At 37.2% G+C, this 16,287-nt stretch overlaps 1 protein-coding gene across 4 annotated transcripts in view; it reads left to right on the top strand.

The window, feature by feature from the left end:
* Nucleotides 1–5,865: 5,865 nt before the first annotated feature.
* LOC121315078 (peptidyl-glycine alpha-amidating monooxygenase B-like) overlaps nucleotides 5,866–16,287 on the top strand; it is an 83,950-nt gene continuing 73,528 nt past the window's right edge. For 2 of the 4 annotated variants that reach the window (XM_041248997.1, XM_041248981.1), the window contains exon 1: nucleotides 5,866–5,965. The gene's annotated coding sequence lies outside the window, so the exon portion shown is untranslated. Of the gene's footprint in view, nucleotides 5,966–15,681; nucleotides 15,833–16,287 lie in introns of all 4 variants that reach the window. The other 2 variants (XM_041248988.1, XM_041249006.1) reach the window with 2 other exon arrangements.

Here is a 16,287-nt window from a genome sequence, read left to right as displayed (position 1 = left end):
AAGTCCTCTTGGCTCACAGGAAAAAAAAAAAGAAAAGTTTTCTGAGAAAATCCTTACATCCCATAATATTTGCGCCCGCTTAGTATCCTGATCTCGCCCAATTCGAATGCATTTCAATATAATTTTAATGGATTAATGATGGCAAAGTGCAGATGTGATAATAGGTAGAACACCAGGTTAACACAATTCTTTACATATCGCACATTTTTAGCGACCGGTAAAATCAGACTTTACGGCAGCTAAACATAATTTACGCTGCTTTATGGGCGTGTATATCTCACAGCTATAGTTATGGTTGAGTTTAGGCCCAGAGGGAACTCTCCCAGAGGTTTAATGAGGGTAATGGGTAACACTTAGCCAGATCAAAAGTTAACAATAAAGAATAAAAAGCCAAAACACACTATTGGTAGTTACTTAGCATCAGAAAGCCCAGGTCACATCAACGCACCATATCTCATGTGGTAAACTTACTTTCTAATCACCCTGTATATTAAGTGCTAAAGTCTAGTCTGAAAACTAATTGTTTATACTTTTTTTATTAATATTGATATCAGAACACACCTGGAAACAATAGAAATTCTATTTCAATTGATGTATTTGTGCAGTTCCATGGGATAGATACACATTTCTTTGCAAAAGTCCTCATTAAGACACACTGTAATCACAGCTCTCATGGGCTGACACCATATGCTCTCTCTAAAGCTAAAAAGCACCACTTAGTTAAGAAGTTTTAAAACAGACCTCTTAGAAATAATCCTCTAACTGATCTATCGTAAACTGACGAGGGCATCTAACTATAGCTGACGACCATCTGTGGCCAATAATAATATCTAGTACAAGATTTTAATGTAAAGAGAGTCTAGTTTCTAAAATGCATTTTAATAGACAAACAAGACCATCAAAGTGACCTCTTGATTGTACATCAGTAATCATTGCCATGTCTTCAGCATTGCATGATTTACAACATTAATCATTGCTTGTATAAACAGTTGTATCATTCATTACTGAGGGGTGTTGTACAAAAACTTCATCTATTATTTATTTTCTTTAAAGAACCTAGCAGCCTTGCTTCTTATTAAACAAAAATACTAATACCAGATTGACAGGGCTGCTCTTAACCACTCTCACAGCCTGACGTCTATTGCCAGCTGGCCCCAACATTAGCTCCTTTCTGTTCACTGGGCTTCTGTAAGGGGGTGCCCGTTTAACCCCTGGCCTACCCCAAAGCCCTTTGTTTCTTCTTTGGGATCCTCTCTGGAGGACGGTCCACGCAACAGTGCAAGGTCCAGGCTTACTGCTGATGTCAGTTGAGAGGGAACCTCCAGCAGTGGCGCTGTCAGTGCTAGACACAAGGTAACGCTGCTGACGGGAGCGTGACTGGCTTGATCTCCCGTCAGCTGCATTTACAAGTGCAGGACCTCAGCCCCACCACAGCATCATTTATATTTAATTTTGTAAATAAAGAGAGTACCATGCCAGGGAGAAAAGCACAGTCTGCATGCTTGTAAATAATAAAGTATGGCACATACTAATTATAACAATAATTTAAGACAGGCATTGTAATAGAAGTACTATTAGATTTATTTTAGGAATTCATAGTGCTGCTGTCGATGTACAATGGTAGTATGCTAAACAAAACTGCTTACAATTCGAACATTTTCATGAATATAACATTTATTTTATTCATTACTGTGACTATATAAAAGTCCAAACACCTATTCCTAGTTGGTGTCTTTCTGTATAATCTTATATCTCAATGAGGCGATATCACCCACTTCTAGGAAATATCACTTATCTACTATTATCCTAAAGCCCATTCGTGGATGTCAATGTTCTGTTAACTGGATAAAAAATGGATGTGTTATCTTCTGTACTTCATTCATATTCAAATACTATCCTTGGAGATTTGCCATTGATGATGAAAAACTTATTTAGTGAAATTGGAATGTTGTCAGCTTAATTAATTCAATACGTAGTCCAATATCACTGCCAATCAGGGGTCACGAATCCAGCCTGTAGTTGTAAAATATATAGTCATATTTAAAGAAACTTAAAAGAAAAAATGATTTGACACACATTTATTAAGTTTATTATCTGTACAGTAGCTGCACAAAGGGTAAATGGCTGAGCGTGAGTCATGTTATCTGACAATGTGTCGACTTCCAGGCAGGTTCGTCTGGTTGGAGACAACTCATACGCACACCGCCTAAATGCGGTTGCGAGTTCACTTTTTGCTCTTCATATGGTTTAAGTACACACACAGTTTGGTTGCAAAAGGCAGCGACAGCCACACTAGATAATCCTGTTCATAACAAGTAGCAAGTTCTGGTATTAATTCAGTTCGGTAACCTAATGCACAGCAACTGTGTGTGTATTAAAACAAAACTTAGGCCTTGTCCACACTGCTTTTAAACCATTTTAGCTGTCTTTAAACTGGCTTAAAAGTAACTCTGTCTCTGTCCCTTGAACACATCAAATGAAAGATCTTTGAGATTGTGGGCACTCATCTACCCGGGCAAAACCCAGAACAAAAGACCTTTGGCATTAATTTCGGACTTTGACCCAGCAATCTGTGAATTGCCCAGTTTCAAGGTTTGCCCGTAACATATATACAGGGTGATCAGAAAGTAAATTTACCACATCAACGCACCATCACTCTGTATATATATATAACCTATATAACCTTACCAAGTAATCTACCATTTTACCAGCAGATGGAAACATTTCCTAATTGTGAGCTCAGAAAACATTTCATATAGGTATACCTAATATAAAAAAGTAGCATCAGGATTGCAGGAACAAAGTGTTTAAACAAAGAAATGAAAACGTAAATATCTATGAAAAACTTCATATAGAACTTCATATAGATAAAAGAAACGTTTGTTAAATAATTTTACTCTACTAGTTTGCTTTAAATTTTTTTATTTAATTTAATTTTATTTTTTTAGTCCTGTGACATGTCAATCAATCAATCAATCAATCAATCAATCAATCAGTCAATCAATCAATCAATCAAGCAATCAATCAATCTTTATTTTATATAGCGCCTTTCATAGTGGAACACCATCACAAAGCGCTTTACAAGATGTAGTAAATACAAGAAAAACCATAATACTTCAAATACAGAGAATAGCCCAGTGATCTTGAGGCTATACCTTTCATTCTGTTTCAGCTGAATATCTCCATGGATACAGGGCATAGACGTTATAAGATCATCAAAAATCTAATTTTTTTTATAATAAATGGTGGCATTTCTTTCCAATTGTCCCTTTAAATCTCTATGTTTTTCAACATTGTTCTGTGCACACAAATGCATTCAGGTTTAAAGAATGAAAAATAATTGTGTATACAGTAATGCAGTTAGGGATGATACCCAAATGCAAAGTGATCCTTCAACATTTACACGGCCAACATGGCAGGTTTTAATGAATCCCTACAAAACCTTGTTGCTTGGAAGCAATTCCGTGATGAGATTAAGAGATGATGCAGGTGGTATTCAGACTGTAGTTTTCCACCCACTGTGTGCCCTCATGGTTAACGAGTGAATTATTCAGAACAGCAGCGCTCATCTCCTGAACAACATGTTAAAGTTTTACTTGTCTAATGCTGCCAACATTTCATAAAAAGGTCAGTAATCACATAACCTACTGCTGTCTTCCCAAGTCCAAAACTGTCTGTGGACATTAACTTAACTTTACACTAAGGCTAACCTTTAAGGGTCTATTTTGACACCTATGTGAATTCTCCCAAAATGAATATTAGAAAATCTGTAACGACAGACTACCTGTTACATAGACATTATAAAAAGGTAAGACCATTCTGCCCATCTTGCTTGTTTGGTTGTTAGTAGCTTATTGAGCCCAGAATCTCATCAAGCAGATTCTTGAAGGATCCCAGGGTGTCAGCCTCAACAACATTGGGGAGTTGGTACCAGAATCCCACAATTCTCTATGCAAAAAAGTGTCTCCTATTTTCTGTTCTGAATGCCCCTTTACCTAATCTCCATTTGTGACCCCTGGTTCTTGTTTTTTTTTTTCAGGTTGAAAAAGTCCCCTGCGTTGACACTGTCGATACCTTTTATAATGTTTTTGAATGCTTGAATCAGATCACCACAAAGTCTTCTTTGTTCCAGACTGAATAAATTGATTTTTTTTTTTGCCTGTTTGCACTCTTTCCAGAGCAGCAATACCATTTTGTAAGAGGTGATCAGAACTGGACACAATATTCTAGATAAGGTCTTACTAATGCATTGTACAGTTTTAACATTACTTCCCTTGATTTAAATTCAACACTTTTCACTATATATATCTACGTATTTTGCTGGCCTTTTTTATAGATTCCCCACATTGAGTCAACATAAACTCTTAAATCTTTTTCACAGGTTCCTTCTTCAATTTCACTATCTCCCACATGGTATTTATAACGTACATTTGTATTGCCTGCGTGCAGTACCTTACATTTCTCTATATTAAACGTAATTTGCCATGTGCTGTGGTAGACACTCAAAATTCCTGTTTTTAATAATCTTTGGGTGAATTGCAACAAACTAAAAGTATGCAAAGCTAAAGTTTTCACATTTTTAAATGCTATCAACTCGGTTAAGATTCATGTTAGGGTTCTAGAAAAATTGGGTGTAATCTGTAATACAAACGTAATATTGTGGGTGAAATTTCATAGCTGACAGTTACTCGTTTCTGCAACTTCTTTCAACATTTTCTACCTAATACAATGCGATTGCTTAATGCTTTATTTATTTATTTTTTTCAGCATGTTTCCAAATGATTTAAAGTGATACAATATGTATACCGGTATTCATTTTTATACACATTCTGTGTTAACTGAATCCAACTGGATAACTATAAGGTGTACAGGGAGGGTGATAATAAAGCTATCAGTGTTGTACACCACTGAGTTGATTACAGGTGAAGAGGTAGGACTGGGACAGATCTTATATGTACATTGCCCACAATCCACACTTATTGTAACTGTCTCCCAAATGTACCAATTCACTCCACTTTTGTGTCGTTTGCAAAAAGTTCTTCCATAAGCCCTTTCTCTCAAAGAACATCAGTTCAGGAGGCCCAGAAATGCAACTGTAGTAGGTTGTGTGGTCCATTGGTTAAAGAAACAGCCTTATAACCAGGAGATTCCCCAGTTCAAATCCCAGCTCCACCACAGTGGCCTATCTGTACGTGTTACCTATCTTTGTGTACAAAAAGAACAGTGATGGGGTTGAAATCAAAAAAGCATGGGGAACAAAAAAAAAAAAACTCAAATAGCCACCTCTGATTCATGAAGCCAGTGGAACTACTGTAATTGGTTCTATATAGGTTTAATGGATACCAGATAACTTTAAAGAACTAAACCTTGGAAACATGCACAGTATGTTTGGTAAATTCTCAGAATTGCATCCAAATGAGTGAGGTTTGAAAAAATGGCAGTGAGATTTGGGAATGCTTGTTTAAAGTAATTTCCTTTCTTTTAGAAGTGAGATTATGCTGTCAAAAAAGCTCCCAAAATGTTTGTCTCACACCAAATGGGCGAGACATGATATGTGTGCTACTAAAACACCATTAATGAAACTATTATGTTCCACTCTGTCTGTCTGGGTAAGTCCAAGTGTATATTTTATGTATAGTTCACAAAGAGGTAAGGGCCTTTACTCCCGATAGGACCTTTTGGGCTATGACCTGTCAAACATCTGAAGGTAAAAAGCTGTTCAAATACATCCCCATACAGTACTTGTAAAAAAAAAACAAGTAAATTGTTTGTCATTTTTTCAACCACAACGCGTTAAAGACCTTGAACCGTCTCCTCACGATCGATGACTCGGAGCTCCACCCAGTTCAATCGACTTGCTCCTATGAACGATTAGACCAGCCTACCTGTTTAACATGGAAAGACAGAGACACATAGCTGGGCTTACAGAGTGGAATTTAATGGAAAAGAATACACAACAGTGAAGGTAAGTGAAGTTAAAAAATAAAATAACATTTAAAAAAAAAAGTTTTTGCTTAATGAAGTCTAACAGATACAACCTAATTGTTTTCTGATTTGAAACTAAACTTCTGAGCTGTTTCGCAACTTTTTAACTCTTGATTATTTGAATGTTGATCCCGGTATATAAATAAAAACGAACAGCACAAAACACAACACATTGTCTGTTAGTTAGTAGTTACGTGTTGACAGTTGTTTCTGTGGTTTGCGGGTACTGTGTAATGGTTAGGATTGGTTATTATTACTTGGTTAACATTTTTCAAATGGCTAACTTTTGAGTCCGTGTTGGAGTGCACGTCAACTCTCAACACGACTTTGTTTTTAAAATTCCACTTTAAATCTACTCTTTACCGAACAGCGATTTGCATTATGTACTGCGTTTACATTGCGAAATTACACGATCCTGGCTTTTGAATCTAATTATTTTGGATCCAAAAACTGAATGTACCGAGTTTATAAATGAAATGCCAAATTCAATCGAGTTCAGTGGAATCAATTCTTCTGAATCTATACGATTTAACGATGGTTTGTGTACAGAATGTATATCTGTTTGTGGATGGATTCTGACTTAACCACAGGTTGAATCTGGAAGTTTAGTTGTGTTTTAATCTACGCTGTGTAAAGAAAGCCTGACAGCTGAAGGCTTCGGTGATAGTTTAGTAAAATAATGGCATGGTAATAAACGATGTCAGCCTTCGCCTTTGATATGAATGATTTTGAGCAGACTGAGCTTCTGCAACGTGTCGATTATCCAGTTAAAATGTTGAATTGCATGAATGCTCCAGACTTTCATTTACAATAAGAACTTCATATTAATTCAAGTACAACATTGCTAAAATGTTGCGCTTTACGGTAACACTGCTTGCTTATATATTGATTAGCAATGCGTGATATCTAAGTACTTCTAAGATATTCAGTAACATCAAAGTACAGTAATCCATTTGTTTAGCTGTGGCAATAGGTTTAATAACCCACATTGACAGACACATCAGTTACTTTATTTGGTTTTATGCAAGTAATTTTGGGCACAGCATATTCATCCATTTATATCATACCCTAATTATTTAAACAATTGCAATAAGTGCCCCTATAATGCTTAAATGACAAGATCAATTGCAAAGTAGCAGTAAATGCATGCTTCTGGCTGTACCTGAGAGAAGCTAACATTTGTGGCTAAAATTACTTGCATTTATAACCCAGCCTATATAGTTGAGGCAAGCATTCCTCTGTCCCTCACATTTTTTTATGTATAATTTATCGGATTACTGTCGAGGCACACTCTGTCAGTAGTAACACTTCCAGTTTTACAAAGAAGCGCTTAGTCGTGTGAAGAAACTTGGTTCAGACATTCTTTACCACAAGTTATTGAGAGTTTCAGAATCTGGAGGCATCTGTCTGGCTGAATAAGTCACAAACATGTCATGAAGATTTCCTTTTCAATCTGATAGCTCAAATTTTGTATCCGTGTCAGAATGTTATGTCAAGATTAGTGATGATAATTTACCAGGCTGTGTTGACCTGCCGTAAACCTGGTTCCCTGAAAGAGAAGTTGGCCACCAAACATCATTTATGGGATATACGCCTCCCTATTGGTAGGTGTCACTGAGCTCTTTCTATCAAAGCTGCCGATAGGCCCCTTCCCTCAATGACCTATTCGGTCCCGCCTACCGAGGGAATATAGTCGTAACGCAGGGAAGGATCTGTCTCTTTTCGCGACGAGACAGTGATGAAGACTGATGCGACCTCATGGTTGGTGGCCATCTTCTCTTTCAGGGAACCAGGTTTACGGTAGGTAAACTAACGTTCCCTTTCAATTCGAAGATGGCCACCAAACATAGTTTATGGGAAAACAAATACTAGATCCGTAAATTCAGGGAAGGTGGGGAATGGCTGGGGCCGAGGAGCCATGTCATGCAGCTGATAGACGCTGGAAAGCACGTCCTTGTCCGAACATAGTGCCTGGTCTTCCTGCTTGCCCTGTTCTCCCACGGGGAGATCAGAGGGTGGTACAGCGACTGTCAGTGGCACTGGGGGTGAGGGCGGAGCCGTCGGGACCTGCTGCCTCTCCAGAAGCTCGTCAGCACACTGCCTGTATCGGGTACTGTGAGTCAGTGAGCACTGTATGCACCGTGGTACCGAAGTAGCACGGGCCGAGCACACACAGCGGGGCAGCTATGCAATAGTGCCTACCCTAACCGCGTTGTCACTCACCTGGGCAGCACATAGCGTACAACAGGGGGACAGGGCCGAAGCCGCGTTGGGCGATTGACTTCAGCAATACAGAAAAACACAATACAATAATACAGTAATAATAATACAGCAGTACAGATGGGGGAGAGCACACTATCTGTTCGATTGTAAGGCCCAACACACGTGGTGGTAGGCCAACGCAGCCTGAAGTATATCTCAACTCAACAGAAGGGCAGGCCCCAGTGAGGAGTACGCAGTACGCAGCCCCGGTTCGGCTGTAAGCAGCCGCGCTGCAGCTAGTCCTTTGCGCATGCTCAGGGACGCGCAGCACAATCAAAACAACAAGGCCCGCCCGGCAGCCCGCCCGGCAGCCCGCAGGCGGCTGATGGACTAACTCGACAACAGGGACAAAGCAGGCCTAGCCCCGATGGAGTAACAGCGCTCTCCCAAGTAAAAAAGGGGGTGAAAAACACACACACACTCTTTTAATAATACTGCTTACCAGCAGTCAACTCACAGACGACAACCGACAGACAGAAAGAGAAACAGCCTGACATGCGTAGCGTGCGGGGGCTGGAGAGTATAAGAAATAGAAAAAAGGCTACGATTTAGGAGCTAACTGATTCCGTGAAAAGCGGCAAGCCAGCTTTCAGCACGAAGTGCAAGGGAACGAGCAGCAAGCTCAATGTAGCATGAGCTATTTCCTTATAATGTCTTTTTAATATATTAAAATGTTTCCATGTTCAGGTAGTAATTACAAATATATGGGAGTGAGTTAGAAGAGCTGGTTTTCTTTATTCTGCCATCTCTTCAGACACTGAAGTTGATGAACACAAAAATGACTCATTCTCAGCATATCACGTCTAATAGTGTGTGGGAGGAATGCGCTTGTGTGTTTTCAGGCACAGATCCTTCTATTAAGAGTTGTTTACCCATGTAAGCCTGTGTGTTGGAGGTCCCACATCACTGGTTTGCTTGGAAGGTATTGTAACTACAGCAGTGCAGGGGCTACAGTAGTTGACACTTATTGCTTCATATTGCATTTCTATAGGCAGCAATTTTTTGAAGATGGTATTCCCGAGAAAAGAATACCAGAAATTGCAAGCAAAGCTTTACAGAAGCAAAGTGATGCTTGTAGATACAGTATATGGCCTTGTGGCAAAGTGCCCGCCCCTGTGTGTATTATATGTTGTGTGTTGTTAGTGTTGGTGCATAGTCATTTGTACACGGGATATAAACTGGTCTGTATAACACGAGTGTTTTAAAATGTATATTTGTATTTAGGCACGAGGATTGCACAGCACTTCACGTGCAAGTAAAAAGTAATAGTATGTGAGCACGGGGAATTGCACTTTATTAATTCACGTGCAGTTGTACCGCGACTCCAATTGAATGATTGATTAGCAATCAAGTCTCAGTACAGCTGCATAAAAGCAGCATGTTTTCACTCACTCTGGGTTGTGTGTTCGGTGAGTGGAGAACGGGATTGGAGACAGAGGTAATAGTGATAATTGTAAGAAAAATAGAAGCTCACCGTCTTTTGTCTGTGTAGTCCGTTTTGTTTGTCTATTTATTTTGGCAAAAGTGCCGTGTCCTGTGTTTTTGTTTGTTGCAACCTTTTTATTTCCTGACTTATGCTGAGCGAGACCATTCGCTCAGCTCCCCCAAACTCCACCTCTCTGTTGCTTATTTCCTGGCTCTGTATATTACTAAAATGCATGTTAAAGATATGCTAACTTACAGTACACTGTTTGTTACAGTGCATTTCTTACAGCTGGATATACTGTAACTGTACTGCTAAATACTGTAAGTTTCTTGCGGTGGTTAGATGGTTTTAAATTAGTCATTTTAATTATGTTTGAATGTTTGCACAATTGGTTGACCCCAGGCCTGATGATATATATATCTTCAAATATATCTGAGGAACTAATCTCTTACAGTTTCAATAGCTTAATTATAATATTAAAGGCATATTTTGATAGAATGCTAAAGAAACATATTCATCATCAAAGCCACCAAAGACTATACTTACTTTAATAGATGTACTTTAATCAAGGCACAAGGGATGCACTACTAATATGTTGGGTACCAGTACAAATGTTTTCTTTTCTCTGTATTTATGCCTCTGTGTAGTCTTGCCCTTAGTTTTGATCTTGTTCACCTATTGGCTGAGCAACAAAATGTGACAATTCAATGCTAAATGTACATTAGAACATTATTAGATGAACATAATCTTGCACTGCAGTACAGTACCCCAGGTAGCCCAAGATGAGCATTCATTGGGATATGTGAATGTTTGCATATTTCTTTTATTATATTTTTAAAAAAGAATGTGGGAGTTGAGTAAGCCTAAATGGGTTCTAGAATAAACTATTCAATAAATCTGACCTGTTGCTTCCATCCACTAGGTAGGGTTTTAAAGAACAAGTAACAACAAGAATGAATTAATTTTATTATAACAAATGATATCTGATATAATAATAATAATAATAATAATAATAATAATAATAAATAATAATAATAATAATAATAATGGATTAGACAGGTTTTACTGTACTACACTTGTTTAAACGCATCTCTCAAATTGCATGCAGTACTGTACCTGGGTCATTTCGCTTGATGTCTTTGGGGTAAAAGCATGCCAGCCATTGGAAGTACAGTGCTGTACAGCAGCTGGATGGGTAGTGATAGTAAAGTTATTTAAAGGGTGGATAGAACTTCAAGTTAATGAAAAAAGTGAAGTAACCTAAGTATACAGTAGTAATAGAAATGGCAAACGTATGACAAACTTCCAGAAAGCAAGACGTGTTGCACAGCAGTAACTTTGACACCGATTCAGAATGCTTAGGGGTATTTATTTATTTGCAAAATTAATTTGTAGAAACTGGCATATAATATTTAGAGCAATACTATCATCTAACTAGTGAACTGCTTGCACAATAAAACGGTTTCATAATTGAAGTAATGCACATTCAAGAAGAATACACTGAAAAGGTCATTTTATTACCTTTCCAAAAATTGGTTTAGATCTTTTTGGATCAGTGGCAGAAACTGAACAATAACTGATCTTATAGGCTGCATTAAAGTCTACATATTGTCAGTTTTATGTGGATATGAAGTTGGAAATGAATTGCTTGGACTGGCACACTAGCAGTGGATCATACAGTTCCAAGGCACAAAGACATACAGTACTGTACAAGTAATTCCATGTTTGCAAATGCATTAAAATGGATTTGAGAAAGAGCTACAGTATATTAATGGAAGTGAATGACAGGTACAGTTTTCTTTTTTTTTTTTTTTTTTTTTTTAATTATGTATGTAAACCCTCTAAACATCTTTTAATGCTTTTACAAAGTATTTGGAACTCTGTCAAATGTTTTGTATCCAGAGGCTGAAAACTGACATGTACAGGTTTCAATGCAGCCTTGACAATCTGTTTCTGTTAATGTTCTCAGATGACCTTTGGAATATATTCTTCTTAAATGTACATTATTCAAATTACGAAACATTTGTATTGTTCAAGAACTACAGTAGCTAGATGATATTATTGCTCTCGAAATTCTATGCCAGTTTCTGCAAATTAATTCAGCAAAAAAAAAAAAAAAAAATCAAACAAATAACCAGAAGCATTTTGAGTTGATGTTAAAACAAATGCGTGCGTGTCACTGCTGTACAGCCTGCCTTGTCGTGTATTGATGTATTGATTGTGATCCTTGTATTGAGGATCATGGTAAGAAGTGATTTGGTTGCCAGCCTGTGACGGCAGTATTTGAGTTCCTGAAGCACACATTTATTACCTTTGTCTTAACAGACAGATCCTACTGGATTAATGATTAAACCAATCCCAAAGGCTACAATAGATGCTGCATGATGGGTCTATTTATAAAAAAGGCTTGTTTTGCATTTTTTAGAACATGCAGTACTGTATGTTGAGTATCATTGTTTTAAATAAATTATTAGCACTGTATTTTAGATCTAGTTAAAATGTAAAAATATATTTAAAGTAGGGGTGAAACACTTCATTGTTGATAAGTGCATTGAGATGCAGAGCAGAATCAATAGCAAAACATACAATATTATTATTATTATTATTATTATTATTATTATTATTATTATTATTATTATTATTATTATACTATTTCAGGGAGACATTGTCATAAATGTAAACAAAATGAGCCGCACTGTAGGTTCATTACAAATGTGTCTTCATCACATACAATAATAATAATATAAATATAAATATAAGCTATAAGTCCAATAGCTGAAGCCCCAGGAAGTTGTTAAAACAATTACGGGCTCTTGACTGTTAGTGCGTGGAACGGTTACCATAGTATCCTCTGCACCCCAGTCTTAAGTGATGATGTCAGTGTGCATGCTAGGCTAATTCTAAGCATCTCTTCGCCAATGAGTCACTCCTAGCTGGGGATCAGCAGTCTCTTCTCTGTTCTTTTACTTTGTTTCAGACGCAGAGTGTGAGCAGGTAAGCAGCTTGTGGAATAATTATGTGTGTTTACTGCATGGCACTCCTTTAGTCTGCTTCTCAGTGTTGACAGGTGCATAATGTTATTTACAAGCAAAAATACTTGTGTGTCAATGATTACCTTGTTTGTATAATATTATATATATATATATATATATATATATATATATATATATATATATATATATATATATATAATATATAATTATGGTATGAACTATATGTGGTCTGAATTAATTTAACTGAGTAAACTATATATTTAAAGTTGATACAGTAAAAAGCTTTGAGGTGATTGTAATCTCTACATTACAGTTAGTTTTACCTTGGCAGCAGGTACCTTATGTGTGGGTTTGCAGTACAAGACTAATTTGGCTGTATTACATTGATTACATTAGATTTGTAGAGGAAGCATCATAGCAGCCGATTGAACAAGGGGGCGTCTTGGAAAAATTGAATTGCACAATTGATTGATGTTTGTGTGTAAGAGGCACAGAAGATAAATTGGAAATCTTCCCTTTAGGTGCATTGTGTTTGTGTGTTTATGCCTTTTAAATTAAATACCTTCATATGCTCTCTGTGTGTGGGGGAGGCTGGGGCACTAAGACATCATGTGGCAGCTGCATGTTTTTAATATGTAAATGGCTTATAGCATCCACCATTAAAAAAAGTAGGCAAATTTACTTTTTTTTTTCTTTTAAATTCATACAGTATACTGTAACTGCACAATATGGGGAATATAAAGAATGTTATCTTTGGTGTTTACTAGATGGAGCCTATGTAATTTCTGTTGCATGTACAGTACCTTTGAAAAAAGGCAGGACTATGGACAAACAAAACCTGTATGCTGTTAAACTGTTTAACCCAAGTACTGTAAGTGCCAACTGTTTTTTATTTTTTTTCTTTCTTCTTGCCATGAAATAAGTGGAACACAATGGGATTATATGAGTGACAATAAATGGAACGGCAATACAGTACTGAAATATAGTCAGCTACAGTACAGTTCAGTTATATTTTAAGCTACATTATCTCATTTTATCAGCTCTTTATATCTACCCTAATATTTTTTTAATGCCTTCTCAATGCATGTGCTGTAGCATTGACTATAAAGATATCCTGAATATTAAATTGCACCTTTCATGAAATATTGCATACCAGTTTGTGTCCTTATTTGTTCTCTAGACCTGGTAAAGACACGTCAAAGCTTTTTCACATTGTTATATGAATAAATAATCTAGGGGCTTCGGGCATAAACAGGTTCCACTTATTCACCTCAAGGCTGCTGTAACGGGGCCAATCTTGGAAATTCTTGCCGTGTGTCACAGGGGGATTGTAGGATCATACTGTGTTTTGTTTTAAAGAAACCGGCGGGAAACTGCGTTTAGAACAAAGCCTTCCGAGCAATGGAAGCTGAAATTAAAAGAACATTCATTACTATTTTCGTTATGGCTCTACGTGTGATTTTAGACAGCCTACTAATTTTACACTGTTAAACTTAAAACAGTGATACATCCTAAAAAATCCTTAATAACTTATGTATCTCCTGGCAAAATCCTTTTTTTTTGGTTTTTGGCTAATGTCACCTAGTTTTTATGTATCAAGTTCCACATGATTCATCATGACTGTAAACAGAGAGCTTTAACTCCTCCAGTAGGAGATACAAACCTGAGCAGGTAGCCGCGAGCAGCAGAATTATCTCACGTTGTCACCACTGTGACACTCCAGTCTTAATATAATATAATACATAAGTTCAGGCAGCTTTAGCCTAGCCATTAAAAACGAAGAACCGTAGTTATTTGTGACTGTAGTTCGGAACTATATGTGAACATTGAGTGACTGAAACTAGAAAAAAGGGAATGCATGTCCTGTCATGGGTTATTTCAATAACAATAATGATCACACAATATACTGCACAAAAAGATGCAAAGCATATTAGAACTAATTCAGAACTGTCCCCGTTGAAGAGATTTTAACCGTCATATTTGCGTACAATTACCTCTATTAAAAAGCTATAGTACAACTCATGTACAGTACTTGTTGCAGATCCCAAGCCTTGTTCTACAGTAGTTCTGCAGTCGTCCAAATACAAAACACGACAAAGAAATTAAGGTTAATAATAACTAATGTTCTCTGTAAAAGATATGATTTAAGTATCAGAATCTTCAGTTATTCAGTCTCCATGTAAAAACACTACAGGGGCCTAATTAAAATTGCAGGAGACAGGGAAAGGCTCCGTCGGATAGGTACTGTGTGGGTGGGTGATATGTTGTTTTTTTTTTTTTTTTTTTTCATATTGCAGCAGCAGTGCACCCACAGTACCTCAGACTTTGAGATTCCAACTGAGCCAGTTCATTAATTGTTGTTTTTTGGGGGAACGTTGGGGGATTGATGTTCTCCCTGAAGTCTTGTGTGTTTGGTGTGAAAATAAATCTTGCTTTAACTGTAAAGAAATTAGAACGGCATCTGCACTGTAGGTGAAATAAAGACTTTTGCACTACTTTTTGTCTCCAAGAGTGCTTTGAAAGGATCAGCCTTCTCTGCAAGCAGAGGGTATTCTGTGTGCTCAGTTAGTGGTCATTTACATTGAAATGATGCTGCTTTTGCACATTTAAAATACTTTATATTTAAGTACTGTATTTTATATACTGTATTAAAAGGGCACAAAAAGGATATCTGGTCTACTGTGCTTACAGTACACTATACTGTTTGTCTGCTGCAGCTGTCTTGCAGAACTTCAAGAATCTGTTCACTAATTCACAAAAGATAGTGATTCCAGTTTTTAAAGCAAACCGTGCCCTGTCTTTAAACGATTTAATGCCTAGCATATGTTAGGCAGGATGGCATTTCACACCATGCTAAAAAATATCATGGATACTGTACCCTGTGTTTGAAAATGCTGTCCACATTTAAGACAGCATACAAGTACTGTTTCTTGTAATACTTACAAGATTAACATTGTGTGGTGTGTTTTTTTTTTTTTTTTTTTTTTTTTTACTTGCAATATATTTCCTGTTTAGCTCAAGGATAAGGAAATGGGCTGTGTCCAGACTGGAACACTGTGACCAGTACAGCTCTTGTGAATGCTGGGCAGATGGTGCGGAAGCTGTTTGGAAAACACAAGAGCTGATGACGGCAGTCAAACGGAGGAAAGAAAGCAATGATATATTGGTACAGTTTTGTTTTACTGCATTGAGAGTAAACATTTTGAGGAAATGGATCATCTAGTAAACCAGGTCAGGGCAGTGCTCCAGAGATGCTCTAAGAAGTAGGTGGATTACATGGTTGTCAATCATGAACAGGCATGCGGGAGCCATTTACTGTGTACTAATTTATACATGTGTTGAGAGGTTTATAGTAGCAGGGAGTAACTTGTTTCATATTCTACAGTGTGCTGCAGATCTTCTTTTGGAATCTGTCTTGCATTCATTCAAATTAATGACAGAATGACTGGGTGTATTGCACTGTTGCTAAGCAGATGGAGCTTGTTCTAGTGCAGTAAGGACAATTCTCTGAATTAAATTTTTAATTTAGGGTTATACATATTATAACCTCCATGCATGGTGTTTGTTATATTAGATTACACCATGAACATTCATGAAGTGCTGCGGTTATTTCACACTCAC

The sequence above is a fragment of the Polyodon spathula genome, chromosome 1, assembly GCF_017654505.1.
Source record: "Polyodon spathula isolate WHYD16114869_AA chromosome 1, ASM1765450v1, whole genome shotgun sequence".
Classification (NCBI taxonomy): Eukaryota; Metazoa; Chordata; class Actinopteri; order Acipenseriformes; family Polyodontidae; genus Polyodon; species Polyodon spathula.
The sequence above is the reverse complement of the archived record's forward strand: the minus strand, read 5'-3'. Positions and strand labels throughout refer to the sequence as shown.